This window comes from Cyprinodon tularosa, unplaced genomic scaffold (genome assembly GCF_016077235.1).
Source record: "Cyprinodon tularosa strain WSP-4 unplaced genomic scaffold, ASM1607723v1 ctg1220, whole genome shotgun sequence".
NCBI classification, from domain to species: Eukaryota; Metazoa; Chordata; class Actinopteri; order Cyprinodontiformes; family Cyprinodontidae; genus Cyprinodon; species Cyprinodon tularosa.
Window position 1 is genome coordinate 1 of NW_024038027.1, and position 17,446 is coordinate 17,446.

The 17,446-nt window shown below is 38.7% G+C and overlaps 1 protein-coding gene across 2 annotated transcripts in view; it reads left to right on the forward strand.

Annotated features, from left to right (window-relative positions):
• Positions 1–7,944: 7,944 nt before the first annotated feature.
• Positions 7,945–17,446, forward strand: part of LOC119777317 (gastrula zinc finger protein XlCGF57.1-like) — a 30,478-nt gene continuing 20,976 nt past the window's right edge. For both annotated transcript variants that reach the window (XM_038276146.1, XM_038276147.1), the window contains exon 1: positions 7,945–8,000. The gene's annotated coding sequence lies outside the window, so the exon portion shown is untranslated. The remainder of the gene's footprint in view (positions 8,001–17,446) is intronic.

Below are 17,446 nucleotides of genomic sequence, written 5' to 3' on the forward strand. Positions count from 1 at the left end.
TTATGTTATTCTTATACATTTTTCTAAGGTCCTCATTTGTGTGACCATTTTCAATAATCTTTCTGCTGCTGTAAATTTGCCCATTGTGGGAAAATAAAGGGATTTTCTATTCTATTCTATAAAAGGGGTAGAAAGATATAAGTAAATCTAAACAATGTATTTATAAAAAATATATATCTGCAAAATCTCTAATATTCAACAACAAAAAATACGAAGTTAAGCATATTGTAAAAAACAGCAATAAAAAGATAAAACTCCTATCAGATTTATAGTCCCCACCCTGCAAATATATTAGAATCTGTCCTTTAATTACAACCAAACCCATTTAATCAGTAACAGAATAAAACCTTTAGATAAACCAAACATTACCGACACAATTCTGACTCTATAACCATTAAAACAACTATTTTCATTCATTTCAGACGGAACTATTAAATGACTTGTATTATATTAAACTGAACTTCCAATTTTCACCACTGTTCGGCGCCAAGTAACCTTTCCTCTGATCACAGCTTGCTTGGTCTCGCAATGAATCCTGGGATATCCAAGAATACCGAGGATACATCGGACCCGTCCTTCAAATCGGGCAAAAAGAAGGACGCATTTTAAGGCCGCATAACGAGGACTCTTGGAATCCGACCAGACCTCGGCGCCGCGCTATTACGTAATCATCCTTCTAATCCGGTCTTCTAAGGATGCGTCCTAGGTTTTCGAACAGATCCCAAGACCATGGTCTCGGATTTGGAGGCACAGATCCTCATCCTCGCCGCTTCACACTCGACTGCGAACTGCTCTAGTGAGAGCTGTAGATCACGCCCTGATGAAGCCAACAGAACCACATCATCTGCAAATAACAGAGATGCGATCCTAAGGCCACCAAGTTCTTTGGCTGTGCCTAGAAATTCTGTCCATAAAAGTTATGAAGAGAGTCAGTGACAAAGGGCAACCATGACCCGTCCTTCAAATCGGGCAAAAAGAAGGACGCATTTTAAGGCCGCATAACGAGGACTCTTGTAATCCGACCAGACCTCGGCGCCACGCTATGACGTAATCGGCCTTCGAATCCGGTCTTCTAAGGATGCGTCCTAGGTTTTCGACAGAGCCGTTGTTTCCTAAAATGGAGAAGTAAACAACTCAATTGTGGAAGCCAATAACAAGTTAACAGACAAGATTGATAACCTGGGCGTGCAGCTATGTGACAACATGATAACGGTTGCTAACATCTCTAAGCTTGCCGAAATCAACGCAGCTGACATAAAAGACTGCAAAACAAAACTATCTAGCCTGGAAAAAGAGGTTCCTGCACTCATCCAAGAAAATGCAGAGATGAAGGAAAGATTATTGGAACTAGAACGTTATAAGCGCTGCAAGAATCTAAAACTTCAGGGCAGAGAAAAAAAAATAAGAAAGATACCCAAAAAGAAGTCACTGGCATCTTAGCCAAGATTGCACTGCACAGGGTCTCGTCTGTTGGCAACATAGTGGACACAGCTCATCGTCCGGGGAAAAAAGAAGAAGGAAGACATCGCTAAATACTAATTCAATTCAGAATGAGACACCAATGAGATGCCTTCTGGAAACTGACCAAAGATTCCAAGACATGCAAGGAGTTGGGTATCCACTTTAAGCAAGATTTCTGCAAACTGGATCGAGAGGCAAGAGCTGCAGTCTGGCCCAAAATGGAGCAAGCCAGGAACGAGGGGAAAAATGTCTACTACCGAGGGCACATCGGCTATATTAGCGGAGTTCTGGTTCTCCCTGCAAGCCAGGAACGAGGGGAAAAATGTCTACTACCGAGGGCACATCGGCTATATTAGCGGGGTTCTGGTTCTCCCTGTAAGCCAGGAACGAGGGGAAAAATGTCTACTACCGAGGGCACATCGGCTATATTAGCGGAGTTCTGGTTCTCCCTGTAAGCCAGGAACGAGGGGAAAAATGTCTACTACCGAGGGCACATCGGCTATATTAGCGGAGTTCTGGTTCTCCCTGCAAGCCAGGAACGAGGGGAAAAATGTCTACTACCGAGGGCACATCGGCTATATTAGCGGAGTTCTGGTTCTCCCTGATTGACTGAAGATCCAATGGTGGTGTCTAGTAATCACACATAATCACACATTATTGCACAAGAGCTAGTTTATAATTCAAGAAAGATCATATTCGTTTATTTCTAAAAATTTTGATGAATCTTTTTCATAAATATATCCTAATCTTATTTGGTTAGAGGTCAGTTACTCTGTTCTGAATTCAATTCAATTCACTGTATAAATTCACTGAATAAATCTGCTGGTTTTGCTTTACTATTGAAACATTTTCAGAATAAACTAGAAACTCATAGGAAAGACAAACAGGGCCACTGGATTATTTCTCTCCTCAAAATGAAAAGTAGCTTTCTGATTCTCTGTAATGTCTATGGTTACAACAATGCTGCTCAGAATAAAGGTTTATTATCTAAATTAACTAGTCATCTAAATGAACTAGCTCAGAAATACTCCACAAATAATTTCATATTGGGAGGAGATGTTAATATGGTGTATAATGAATGGCTTGATAGATCACCCTCTAAGTTCCAATCTCATCATATAAATGTAGTTTTACTAAACTTTTGCCTAGATCTGAACCTGGTAGATCCGTGGAGAGAAGCAAATCAACACGGTCAGTCATTCTCCTGGCATAAACCTGATGGCTCAGCTAAGTCAGGTATCGACTTCTGGCTAATTTCAGATGGTCTGATGCAAAATAGTGTTAATGCTGCAATTTCACCTGCACTTTTATCCGATCACTGTCTGATAAAACTCAATATCAACTGAATTGGAAAAATCCTGTAACAAAGGTTACTGGAAGTTTAACTCAACCCTGCTTAACAAAGAAAGGTTTAATAACGAAATCCTGGAGCATCTCAATTTAACCTGTAGTGATAAAAATCTAAATTCTTACAGGGAAAAATGGGAATTCTTTAAATTTAAAGTCCGTCAAATCTCAATCAAACACAGTAAATTAAAAGCTATGCAAAATAAGGAAAAGGAATTAGAAATCATTCAAGAACTTAGTCACATCTGCTCTAAACCGTTTTTTAATGAAGATGACAAGCAGCGCAAAAACATTCTACATTCTGAATTAGATGATTATACTTATATACTTATACTAATACTATACTACTTATATATACTTATACTAAAAAAGGCAAAGGAGCATACCTGAGGTCCCGAGCTGAGTGGATTGAAGATGGTGAGAAAAGCACTGTGTATTTCTGCAGATTAGAACAATTAGACAAAAAAGAAATGCAATAAATTGCTCGCAAATTAATATTAAACCATGCACTGATTCGAAATTAATATCCAAAGAAATTTGTAGTTTTTATGGCAATTTATATACTTCTGCATATAATAACTCCATGGCAGAAGCATTCTATCATTCTATTCAACACTTGATTCCAAAAATGGATGACAATTTTAAGCAGATATGTTGTATTATGAAATTTAGGCAGGATGGGGATGAGTCGGTGATAAAGATGCACACACAGATACACACACTGTGTCTGCTAGAGTAAAATGTGTTGTTTTATTCCGCAACAGAACACAGCAAAGCAAGCACATCAATCAAGGTATGGTGCTGAATACAGATTATATTGTCCCCTTTACCGTGACACAAAGGATCGGAGAGCCGGTCGATCCTGGCAGGGCAGCAACCCGCGCAGCTAGGCGTTCGTACGCAACCCTAGCAGACCCTGCCAGCGCCAACCGCCATCATTTATGCCAAACTTCAAAGGAAAATCTTTCACCCAATCAGGAAAGTGATCGCTCCCTCTCACGCCTGGAGCGCATGATTACAGAAACCAAAATATGTTTCCGGCATCCCCTGAACCCACCCAGGGCTCATGGACAGCCGAAACCAAAAACAAGTTACATCATGGTCAGAGCATGGCACTGAGAGCTCATGAGTACAAAAACAAATGATATCATGCTCTCAAGGAAACAGAAACTTAGATAATGAGAGTGTTTAGGTAATAAGAGGGCTTCATTTGTGATACAAAACTTGTATGATTGTTAAAGACCATAAAATATAAAACCCATATATATCATATGTGAAGCAGACATCACCATAGAGGAATTGGATAAAGCTTTGGGTTCTTTATCCAAGGACAAAGCTCCAGGCTGTGATGGTCTAACAAGTCATTTTTATAAACATTTTTGGGATCACATCAGAACCCTTGTGTTTGGAATGCTTACAGAACTATTAGAACACGGCTGCTTAACCCACACTATGAAACAAGGTGTCATCACGCTGATTCCCAAAGATGGAAAAGATCCATCACTTCTTGATAATTTAAGACCAATAACTCTATTAAATTAGCCTGACGTAGTCCGACTCAATTCTAGTCAGAATATGAGTCTGATACTGCTCCATAGAGCTGTGATTATGGGGCGTGTTTTGAACGGACCAGGAAAAAAATGCCTCTGCACTCAATTGGATAGACCTACAACCAATAAGAGCAGCGGAGTGCGTGACGTATGTTAAGCGAGGCATAGTTGTTGTCCACAAAAATCAAAGCGTGCAGTTTCACGCCTAGAATAAGAAGATGAGCCTTGATCGCGTTTCTCTGTTCCTCTTTTAAAATTAATTTGCTGTCGATATCTTCTAGAACAGACCTGATAGCAGAATCTACTCACCCAAACTCTCCAGCGGCAGCCATTATTGTTGTCACCCAAGCGCGCTTTGGTCACGTGGTTGATAACGTTACTCTTGATCATCTGTCCATCATCGTATAAAGCCCGCCCTGACAATTTGATTGGATCGCCTGACAGTGGGCTTTAATACTCGCGCTACTATGGAGCAGAGCCAGACCGAACTTCCCCGAACTCAAACCTTGTGGGCGGGGCTAAGTTCGGACTGGCACCCAGGCTACTATTAAATAATGATTACAAGCTTTTGACCCACATTTTTACTAAAAGGTTAAAATCAGGCATATCCCAAATTATTTCTGACACTCAATCTGGGTTTATAAAAGGTCGCTCTATACATAATAACATCCACCTTATTCTGGACTTAATTGACTATAACCATTTAATTGAGAATGAAGGCTTTGTATTATTTTTAGACTTTTATAAAGCCTTTGATGTGATAGAACATGAATTTATGTTCAAAGCTTTAGATTTATTTTGGTTTGGAATTAAATTTATTAATGTAATTAAAACATTTTATAAAGATGCAAACTGTTCAGTGGGTCTTCTACATGGTACCTGACAAAGATTTAGCATCAACAAAGGTAGAAAACAAGCTTTTTCAATTTCTTCTCTGCTATTTATTACTGCTGCAGAAATGCTTTCCATATCAATTAAAAAAGCTCAATTTGGTAAATTATTGGTGGAAGGCAAAGAGTTTTCTATTAGTCAGCTAGCTGATGACAAAACCATCCTCTGAAATAAACCTGAATGAAATTCCCAAAATCCTTAAATTGATTGAAACGTTCTCAAAGGCTTCAGGACTTAAATCAAATTTAAACAAATGTGAAATTTTGCCTCTAAAAAACTGTCCAATATCTAGTGCTTTTAATATAAATATAAATAAAAATAAATCTAACTTGGAAAATTTGAATATTTGGGAGAAACTTCAAAAACGTAAAACTCATTTAAATAAATGGGCACACAGAGATTTATCTATTCTAGGAGGAATATTTCTCACCAAAATGGAAAGTATTTCCAGACTTATCTACCCTGCAGATACATTAGGAATACCCAGTTCAGCAATCAAATCTATTAACAGGAGGAATTTTGACTTTATATGCAAACAAAAATCTCACTATATATAAAAAAAAGGTAATTTAATGAAACAATTTGAAGAAGGAGGACTACAAGCTATTGAATTTGACAGCATTAATGGCACTAAGAAAATGAATTGGCTTCGGTCATTTTTTAATAAATCAAAATCAATTATGGTTCCATATTCCAAGTAAAATATTTTCAAACCTGGGCGGAATTAGATTCCTTCTTAGATGTGACTTTGATATAAAAAAGCTACCCGTTAAACTTTCCTTCTTTCACCAGCAGATATGATTATATTGGAGATTAATCTATAAACATAACTACAGCCCACACAATGCTACCTTGTGGAATTGCTGTTACATAAAAGTGAATAAATCAATCTTTGCACGTCTCTTGCTAGAACAAGGTGTTTGGTCTGTGATGCATTTGTTTAATAATGAAGGGATTACATCTTATGAAGTGTTCAGAATTAAATATAACTTGCAGATAACCAAAGGTGAATTTCAAAAGATTATTAGAGCTATTCCCCCAAATATTTTATGCACAGCTAAAGATTTTTATGAGAATTTCCGTAAAAGTTCAAAAAAATCCACTGTTTCCAAGATCTGAAGACGTTTCGCCACCTCTCCAGATGTAGTTTTCTTAAAGTCAAACCATCTTTCCCCTCTTTTCACAAGGAACTCTGCCACCTCTTCTTATCTCTAAAATTAATGGACAAAAAACAAGAAATAATCTGATAAATAATCTGGAGCTGATGAGACACCGCTAATGTATGTGTGCTTGTAGTTTCTCTTTTTTTCTTGTTTGTGCTTTATGTATTTTTATCTTTAATTTTTTTCTTTTTTTTATCTTATTTGTTCTGTAAATGTGGAAGCAATTTGGGTCGGCTCCTCAAAGTTTTTCATGTTTGTATACATCTGATGCCGACACGTTGTCTACTGCATGTAATGGTTTATAATATAAAACAAAATCTTTTTAAAAAAATTATATTTCGTCTCCATCTTAAATGAGTTTTCTGATTCAGAGGTCAATAAGTGGAGAACTGCTTACCTTAAATATCCTCTCAGTCCTAAAGCTAAAGAAGTTCATTTAAAATTATCAATAACATTTTTCCATCCAGGGAACATTTAAGACAAAGATTCAACTTTGACACTAACAGCTGAACCTTTAGTGACGACGACATTGAAACAACAGATCATCTCTTCTTCTATTGTTTGCTCACTGGTACATTTTGGAGAAACTTTCAGGACTGGATCTCAACCAAACTTTCCCTCCATCTTCCCTTAGAAAGAGAGGATATAATATTTGGAACCATCCGCAGAGACAGAAGAACCGACCTCATTCTGACCAACCTGCTGATCTTTGTGAAATTCTTCATCCATTCCTGTAAATGCGCTGATAGAAAACCTGACTTTTCAGCCTTTAAAGACCTTCTAATGGAAAACCACTTCAGAACCTTAAAACAGATCAAAACCAGCATGGATTACAGCTCTGAGACGCCTTTAATGATCTGACTTCTTTTGCCCCTTTATCTCTTTCTGTTTGTTTTAGTAGTTCTGTTATCCATCTGTTTGATGTCTGACAAAATTTATTTATATTTTTGGTTTACTTTTTTTAATTGCTGTCTTAGAATTATATGTGTTCCTTAATCCTGTAAGACTTGATTTCTTCATGTATATAAATGAATTTGATATTGAACAATTGTTTATAATGTTCAATAAAAATTACATAAATGAATTAAAAAACACCCAATGTTTACATTCTGCCCGGTCTGACTAGGGAGTACCAATATGGCAGCGGGTAACGTCACAGCACCGTGTTCTACAAACGATTTTCTCAGGAAAATCATTATTATCCTTTAAATGATTATAGTTTCGTTCATTTATTGGTTTGATTTTGTTTTTTAGGAGGGAAGCAACGTAATTTTACATCGAGCGTGACCCGGAAGTAGATGTAGCTGCGCATGCGCAATGAGCTGCTGGTAATGATCGGGTAGCATTAGCAGCATTAGCTTAGCTTGTGTGTGGAGTCATTGTAGAGAGGCTGATAATCTGGGAGTGTTTGCAGTGAGAATGTCTTCAGTCCAGCTTCAAGGAGAGTTTATCACCGAGCAGTTAACTCCTGCTGAAGAAACATTCACGGAGTTTAAAGGGAGTTTGGTCAATTCGGAGGAAAAGATGGACGATCAACATCTACTGCTGGATTTCACCAGGATCCCCCAGATCATCTTACACCGGATAGGTAGGAAACACCTGATAGAAACGATTCCCTGATGATGCACACTGTGGATTTTAGCCTCATCTGATTGGAAAACTGCTTAGAGGAGATCAACATGCTAAGCTAAAGCTAACCTACGGTCGACGGCCATCTTACTGCGGTCAGCTCGCTCACTTCCAGCATTGGGTTTTAATGACTGCGGTCAAGTTAGTCATTTTCTCCGGTTAAACCTCTTCTTCGCTCCGAGTTCACTGCAATCACAGAAAGCCGTCTCTACCATAGAGATAATATTAGAGTAGACCCCGCATTGACTGTCTCTGCGCAGACATTACGGGCGCCATATTGGGGAGGTCATCCTGCTGCCCTAACCTGCTGCTTTAAGCAGAACAGTAGAAGGATGCCTCAGCACTGCAGCGGAGTTTAGTTTAAATCAACAGACTGTTGACATCAGGGCTGGAGGGAGAACTTCATGAAGGCATCAGAGCTTTGGAAGACATTACTAAATAAACAGCAGATATACACTACATAGAATAGAAACTCCCTTTGTTGGCCCACTGTGGGGAAATAGTGGAGTTACTGCAGCACTTAAAAACAACCACAGCTGATCAAAGGGCTGCAAAGAAAATAAATAAGCAGAACATAAAACAGTTAAAACAAAGGTAAACAAAAAGGTCAGAATAAATGTCCTCATTTCAGGCCTCAGATCTATCAAACACGTGTTTGATGGATGTGAATAATGGGAAATATTGTGGGAAACTGAAGTGTTGTGATCAAAAACCTCATTGTGAAAAAAAGCATCTGAGTCTGCAGAGTCCTGAAAGTTGGGATCCAGGAGGATCTGGAAGAATATGGACTGTAAAACACTCCAACAGCTGGGATGAGGTTTAAATCCATAAATTAGGATTACAGTACTTTAGATTGGGATTTCTAATGATCCTTCATTGCTTCATGTGGCTGTTATGACACTGCCATGGTCTGTAACCATGTTCATAAAGTTACCTGTGATCTCATGTTCCCTTCTATCAGTAGAGCTGCGTTATTAGATTTGCAGCCAGATAAAGTTTTTATTAATAATGTTTTTAAATTTTCATGCAATTTGAAAATACTTTGAGTTTGTTTGTACTATGAGCCCAAATACTGTATGCTTCACTGACACAATTAGAGGGAGAAAATGGTAAACTCATCAGAAAATGCTCAGTACCAGGTAGGGCTGGGCGATATGGAAAAAAAACTATATCACGATATGGATTATTTTATATAACGATATATATCACGATACACCACAACTGATGTTGCATTTTATGTTTTCATAGTCCGTCAGATGGACAGGGTTGAAAAAAATCTTTCATCGCCTATTTTTTACCCATCATCTTGTTTTCTAATATGAGAATCCCAACCCCAAACCAAGAACACCAGTAATGCGATTTGCGGCCATGACAGTGAACAGTATAGAATCTTGGCTATTGCGCTGCAGTAATTAATCATTTAATATTCGTTTGTTATTGACATTTTATAACATTTCAAGGCCAGGTTTTTCTCTTGTCTTTCACTTACCTTGTTTTCCACTAGGAGGCGCCTCGCCTATTTAAGAAGAAATGTGTCTGCACTGGTAATAACTACATTAATTAAAATGCCCACATGTTCTACTGGATAGGAGTGTCAGTGTAGTTAAAAATGTGATCCATCATACGACCTGTACCACAATTATGGGTGTTTCAGTTGTTCTCTTTATTTTTCAGCAGTCACAAGAGAACAAGCTGCACAGTTTAAAAACATGGAACACAACAGTACTATACAACAAACTATAACAAACAGTACACACTAATACACACAGTATGATTTACTCTGAAGGGGAAAAAGTGAATGCTACAGCACCTTTGTGTGTAAACACAACACTCACAGGTGCAGTAGCCTTCACTTTTCCCCCCTTCAGAATAAATTATACTATCAGTGAGGTCCAGTAATGGATGCGTATGCTGTAAAAGCACACAGTTCATTGGTGTAAGCATATTAGTAAAACCAATAATAGTAAAACTAGCGAACGCACAAAAGTGCATAGCAATGTCAGGCTCATACCTTGGGCGAGCATCACTCCGGTGTGGTCCTCAGGAAAGTACATGGTCTGTAGACACCGAGCGCGGAGGGTCCAGTCCTTGATGAAATGGATGGTGAGACTCATATAAGGCTGTGTTGCTCTACTCATCCACATGTCCGTAGTCAACGCATAATGCGTCGCACCACTGCGTACCTCTCTCTCCACTTCAGCCCGACAACTAGCATATAAGCCAGGCAGCTCCACTTTAACGGTAACATCTTCTTGGGTGTCCATCATTCATTTTTTTTCAAGCCAGAAAGAAATTTAGCGGGCTCTCTCCGTCAGTAATGTCGCAAACGTATGGTGCAAAGCCGCGTGACGTAAAGCGGTGTAGTGTCGCAAAACCACGTTTTCTACACATTATCTTTTTATTCTCTTTTTTTTTTTTCGTTATATACACTTAGAGTTTGCATAGCAAAAACGCAAAATGTTATATTAACAAATTATATTAAAATGTATATTAGCAGTAATAATAATAATAAAAAAGTTTATCACGATAGAAAAAATAGAGGAGAAAGGTCACGATAGACAGGTTTCTCTCGTCCTCACGATATATATCGCCATATCGCCCAGCTCTAATTCCTACTCTGCCGTGGGGTGCCTCCCCCCGCTCCCGCAGGAGTCCCTCTCAGCGCTGCAGTCAGAGCCGCAGGATGTTTACCCTCAGCGTCCAGACTGCAAATGAAGCACGCATGCACCGGGATTGACGTCGCAAATTGATCACAATAATTAAAATAGCCTGCGCTTTGTAAAGTGAAAAAAGTCGTAACATGCAACTTTTGTCAAAACAAATTAACATGGCACGGAATCACCATGTTTGTTTTGTTTTAAAGTGGGGAAACGTAACGTTAGTTTCTCAGGTAGCTCATCTGATGCTTTCCTTACCGTGTTAGTAGGTTACAGACAGTGATAAGGTTGGCTATTTATTTTACTTTTAATTTCATTTGAATTAGCTTAAGCAGCGTTTATATTTACTTTATAAATAAATTAACTTGCAAATTATGAGGGCAAGGCTTTTAAAGTTTAAATCTTCTGGCAAAAATAAAGTAAAGATCGTGCAATTTATGGAAGTAAAGCAGAATAAAATCCAGCAAGATCAGTAATATGTCAATTAATTATATGCCACATTCCCATGTAAATATCTGTCTTTGGAGGATGGTTTTTTTAGCACCCCTAGTTCTCTCATTTTTATTCCAAATACAATTTATAATTTGAATCACAGGGCTATTTTTATCTCTATGGTTCAGTATTTTCTCAAGTAGCATCTTTAACTGCTATACTTTCCTGTCTTAAAAGGCAGAACTCTTCTAGTCTAAAAAAACTCATTTGTTGAAATGGGGGGACCTATTGTTTGAACCCCTTAGGGGCTTTTAAAAACAAAAATGTCTTTTTTGTGCTTTATGAAACAAAGTAGCCTATATTTTGTGGATGTACAGCTACATTTCTCATGTAAGTTTGCGTAGTTTTAACACAAACATTTATTTTTCATATTGCACCAGTACAGTTAATGAGCAACCTGTACTTGTGTGCTTGTTGGTTCTGTCTAAAATGTTTATTTTGGAATAAAGAGGTTAATATAAAAAATATTTTTTGTCCGATTCATCGATTAATCGAAAAAATAATCGGCCGATTCATCGATTTTTAAAATAATCGTTAGTTGCAGCCCTAGTTTAAACACTCTTAGTTTGGGGAATATATACAATTATGCTCTGATTTGTAGTTAACAATCCATCGTTACAAACTGGATCTTCTCTGTGTTCTTTTTCCTGTTTGGTGCGATTGTAATTACGGATCTTGACCTGGACGGACCAGCCGGAGCGGAGCAAAAAATAGCTCGGCTCCATATTTAGATGGTGAAGGACGGAGAAGACGCACGCGGACGGTGACGAGTTTAGGAGTAGCGGTGGTCGTGGAACAGCTCTCATTGGTTAACATGACAGACAAATACTCCGCACGGCGTACGTGAGCGCAGCGCACTATGAAAAAATAGAAGCTGCTGTATTAATTTAATGGAGAGAAACATTAGCTCTTATCAGAAGCCAACATCCTCAAAGTGGGTTCATCCTCTGCTTATTAATTCCAGTAAACAGACGCTGTTAATTGCTCTTTTATTCTTTAGTCTCCAGTAGGCTTGTCCCGATCCGATACGTGGATCGGATCGGGACGCCGATATTGGCAAAAGAATGCGTATCGGCAAAGCATATAAAAATGCCGATCCAGACTGCCGATCCAGTTTAAAAAAAAAAAAGTCCGGTCCGTATTTTCCAGTTTCGCCGATTGAAACGATCCATTCCACTATTTGTTTCCCGAATCCGGTCCACATTTTCCAGAACACCTTCAACACACCCACAGGTCTTTTTGGGTCTGTCTCCCGACCTAACCATTAAAACAGGTGAATTGGAAGATAGTGGTAGCCGTGTGGGATTATTTTATCCTGCACGATGTATAGATGGAGACTAGGTGTGGAGGAGATTGTGGAGTATAAGGCATTTTTGTGTAATAGTTCACTATAATTTGCACTGATTTTTTTTTAAGCAGTGTCTTTTTTCAAGAGTAAAGTCCTGATTCTAAGTTAATAGAATATTTTCCACTCTTGTCTGTTTGCATTTTTATCAAAAGTTACAGTAATATAGCGCCTTTAACTGTTTACAGTTTTACTGTTCACTGTGCAATTTCAGATTGCTATTCATAATTTTGTCCAGTTTGTGTTCATCTCTTAATAAACAGGTAAGTTTGTTGTTACCAAGCATTGTGTTTTATTCAATCTCACCTAATTCAGCTGGCTAGATGCTATCAAGAGTACTAAAACCCTTTTCAACATGAGTCTTACAACTAAGGCTAAATACTTTAACTTAAACTTAAATACATGCTCGGATAGGCTGGTATCGGCCAGTATCGGTATCAGATCGGAAGTCCAAAAACAATATCGGTATCGGATCGGAAGTGCAAAAACCTGGATCGGGACATCTTTAGTCTCCAGCAGTTAAAGGATCCAAAGTTTGGTCCTGTTTCTCTCCTCTCAGATCAGCTGTGATCACCTCTGGTTGGTCAGCTGGTCAGAGCGCGGATGAGGTGGACAGTGGACCGGTCTCTACAGAGCTATTTAGGAAACCAAACCAATTCCACAGAGAACCAAAGCAAGTGCTTTAATCCTGCTTTAAGATTAGATTAAGATTAAAGTACATTGCATTTTTGCACATTAATCTTGTAACTCTGACAGCCCTTCTTTTTTTCTTTACATTCACTTTATGAATCAATTATAGTAAACCGCTGTTGACTTCAGCCAGATCTTGATGGACCAATCACAGCGCAGGAGGCGGGACTTTATCATGCGCACTGCCTTTTCTGCTAACATAACAGAAAGGTATTTTAAAGATGCCCTTTCTGATGTCTGAGCTTAAAACCTTAACGGCAGACATCTTTAGTTCCATTTCTCTTTAGAAAAAGGCATTTTGGTATTTTCAGCTTGACATGTTTCACCGACAATAAAATCAGATCTCTGATATCAGATGGAGCTTGGTTATTTAAGGCTTTATATGTGAGAAGGAGTATTTTAAATTCTATTCTGGATTTAACAGGAAGCCAATGAAGAGAAGCCAGGATAGGAGAGATATGATCTCTCTTTTTCATTTTCATCAGAACTCTGGCTGCAGCATTTTGGATCAGCTGAAGGCTTTTAACTACAGTTTGTGGACTTTCTGATAGTAAAGAATTACAATAGTCCAGCCTTAAAGTAACAAATGCATGGACTAGTTTCTCAGCATCACCCCTGGACAGGAGATTTGTAATCTTTGCAATATTCCTCAGATGAAAGAAGGAAATTCTAGAAACCTCTTTGATATGGGATTTAAATGACAGGTCCTGATCAAAAACAACACCAAGATTTTTTTACTTTATTATCTGAAATCAGTTTAATCCCATCCAAATGAAGTGACTGACTAATCAGCTTCTTTTTCAGAGACTCTGGTCCAAAGACTATAACTTCTGTTTTGTCTGCATTCAGAAGCAGAAAGTTAAGAGTCATCCAGGTTTTTATGTCTTTAGACATGCCTGTAATCTATGTAATGAATTAGCTTCATCTGGATTATAGACAGATATAGCTGAGTATCATCAGCATAACAGTGGAAATTAATCCCATGCTGTCTAATAATTCTACCGATTGGGAGCATGTATAAAGTAAAGAGAATTGGTCCTAGCACTGATCCCTGTGGTACTCCACAGGTAACCTTTGAGCATGAGGAAGATTTATCATTAACACCAACAAACTGAAATCTGTCAGATAAATAGAATTTAAACCAGTCTAGTGCTGTTCCTTTAATTCCTACGAAATATTCAAGTCTGTCTAAAATAATAATTTTATTAACTGTATCAAATGCAGCGCTGAGATCTAACAGGACAAGTACAGATATAAGTCCATTATCTGAGGCCATGAAAATGATTCTAATGGCTCTTGGAATACTGGTCATCAGTGTTTTTGTGGCCATATTAGCTCCATGGGTGATTAATAGGTTTTAGCTTCAGATAAACCCTAATAAGCTCCTATTATTATTTTCTAGAACCCACACGCATTGCTTTTCCTCTACAGGACACCATCAGGAAATTCACTCAGGAAATGTTCTTTCCACACATATGCTAATGTGTAATGATCTTTTATTAGCAAACTCTGACAGAGCAAAGAAAGCAGCACGACTCAAGCTAAATACAGTGGGGCAAAAAAGTATTTAGTCAGCCACCAATAGTGCAAGTTCTCCCAATTACTGTGACGGGGTTCTTTGCCCTCCAAGAATCCAGGCTCAGTCGGGTTACCGGTGTTGGTGATTTATTGTGCTCAAAAACTCAAAACAGGGTGCAAAAGAAACTAAACATATACAAGATACTCTGGGCCTCACCCTGAATTCCCACATACTCCGTCAGCGCTCCGCTCCGCCCCGCTGCGCTCCAGACCGCCTGCGCAAAGCAAAGCTTACAGCTGCTGCTGTGGTCCCGTCCGCTCTGCTCTGAGTTCCTTGGAGATCGTAGAGGGCATGCGCGAGATGAACCAGGGTTTCCGCGGATCATTAAAAATAATTACAATTCATTAATTTTTTCTTTAAATCAAGGCCTTAATTGGCACTAAAATTATTTAAATATGTTTATCGAAGTATTTATAATTCTTTAATAAAAAATGCTTATAAAAACAATTTCGTCCGATATATTATATCGCTATTAATTTGCGTGAAACTGATCATAAAGCCGTATGTTCAGAAAGGAAGCTCGAGGTGGAGAAAAAGCTAGAGAATATATATATACGTATATATGTGTGTGTGTGTGTTTACATACATACAGGAGTCATGGAACTCTGCTTCCAGCTCCTTCATATTTCATGTACACTAATTACTTGTGTACATGGTTCTTGTTGATGGAATTAAAATCATTTCTAATAGCATTAAAATAGCATTAAATTAGAGTCACTCATTCCTGTATGAACCCTGTGAGCGCTTAATTTAATATGACATATTAAAAAAATCCCACCATCATCCAGCATATGTTCAGTTTCTGCCCAAATATTTATATATATATTTGTAGATTTTTGTAACAGGGATAAGGATAATTCAAAACAGCTTTTTTAAATGAACTTGTTCTCTACTCCCAAACTGAGCATCTCTTTTCATTCCTGTAATAAGAAGTTTCTTTTGAATGGATTTGATTAAACTTTAAGTCCCTCGGTATAAAATAAATGATGGAGATGAGAAATCTGCTTCCTGGTTGGTGAATAACCAATAGTTTTGATCCAATCATTTAAAAAAGACGGTGTTAGTTTTTTTTTTTTTTTTTTTTTTTTTTTTTGATATTTATAAGAATTGTGCTATAATTTATAGTCACCAATCTGTTGCTACTATATTTTAATTTGACGAACCGGAATTTCTCGATGTTCTTTTTCCTGTTTGGTGCGATTGCAATTGTGGATCTTGACCTGGCCGGACCGGAGCGGGGCAAAAAATAGCTCGGCTCCGTAATTTGTCGGTGACGGACGGAGAAGACGTACGTGGACGGAGACGTGCGGAGGAGTAGCGGTGGATGTGGAACAGCTCTCATTGATTTCCATGAAAGACAAGCGCTCCGCACGACGTACGTCAGCGGAGCGGAGCGCTGACGGAGTATGTGGAATCTGGGGGTCAGCCTCCCTCCAGTTACCAGCAATGTAACAAAGAAACAGAAAACAGAAATTGCCGCTTTTCTTCCCACAGCCCTCATTAAATAATTTAAGCCCCTACAGGCTCTCTTATTTCTGATTTCTTCTCATTAATCAGTTTTGTCCATATTTTACCTCCACAAACAATTGATGTACAAAAACAAATAATTTTTACAACTTAATTCTTTTACACAGATTCATTGACTTATTCAATTACACCAAACTGGGTTTGAACCCAGCAAAGACGCAGCCAGACTGAAGATGACAAGTCCCCATAGCATAAACACGTACACACCCACACCCCCCACACACCCACACACACACAGACACACGCGGCTAACCCCACTGAAATATTAAGTGTGCACCCTCAATACGCCAGCAGGTAACCAGGAACAGCTTGTGTGTTTTAAGTTAATAGACCGCTACTGGGCTCAGCGCAAGTGTATTGGTCCTCACAAACACAGTATAACAGGAATGTGTGTGTGGCGCGCAAAGTTAGAGAGGTTGTTTTAAGCGAGGAGGTGGATTCGTCGCAGTTACAATAACCATGACAGGAAATTTTCCTACCCTACAACAGGGATGTTCTTCTGGCAAACGGGTAGATAAATAAGGATCTCACCGAATTTGGTGGAAGCTGCACCTCGCTTGTTACATTCGCCATCGTCCCTTGTCTGCACCTGCGCTTGGGTTCAGAAGCCTGTTAAAGCGCAGTATTTTCAGCGCCCCAAGACCATAAAGTTCCGAGACGCTGATTGGCCATTAAATTCACCTAGCAATAGTACATGATTGACAGATTCTCTGCAAATGTGGGGCTGTCTGATCAGCGCCCCCAGAACAGAGACGGTAGGAGTCTGTCTGTGGAAATCCACAAATGAATGACAGTAGATAGGGAAATGTAGTTTATATAATTTGTTTTGCTTATAGGTACACACTCTAGAGAGTAAAACTGACATTTATGAGTTAATTTCTAAAAATATATTTTAAGTTTCTCTCTTCTTATCAGGGAGGGCGGTGCCCCAGCGCCCCCTATGGGCCGGCCGCCACTGTTTGTTACATACCCTTTGTTGGCAATGACAGAGATCAAACGTTTTCTGTAAGTCTTCACAAGGTTTTCACACACTGTTGCTGGTATTTTGGCCCATTTCTCCATGCAGATCTCCTCTAGAGCAGTGATGTTCTGGGGCTGTTGCTGGGCAACACGGA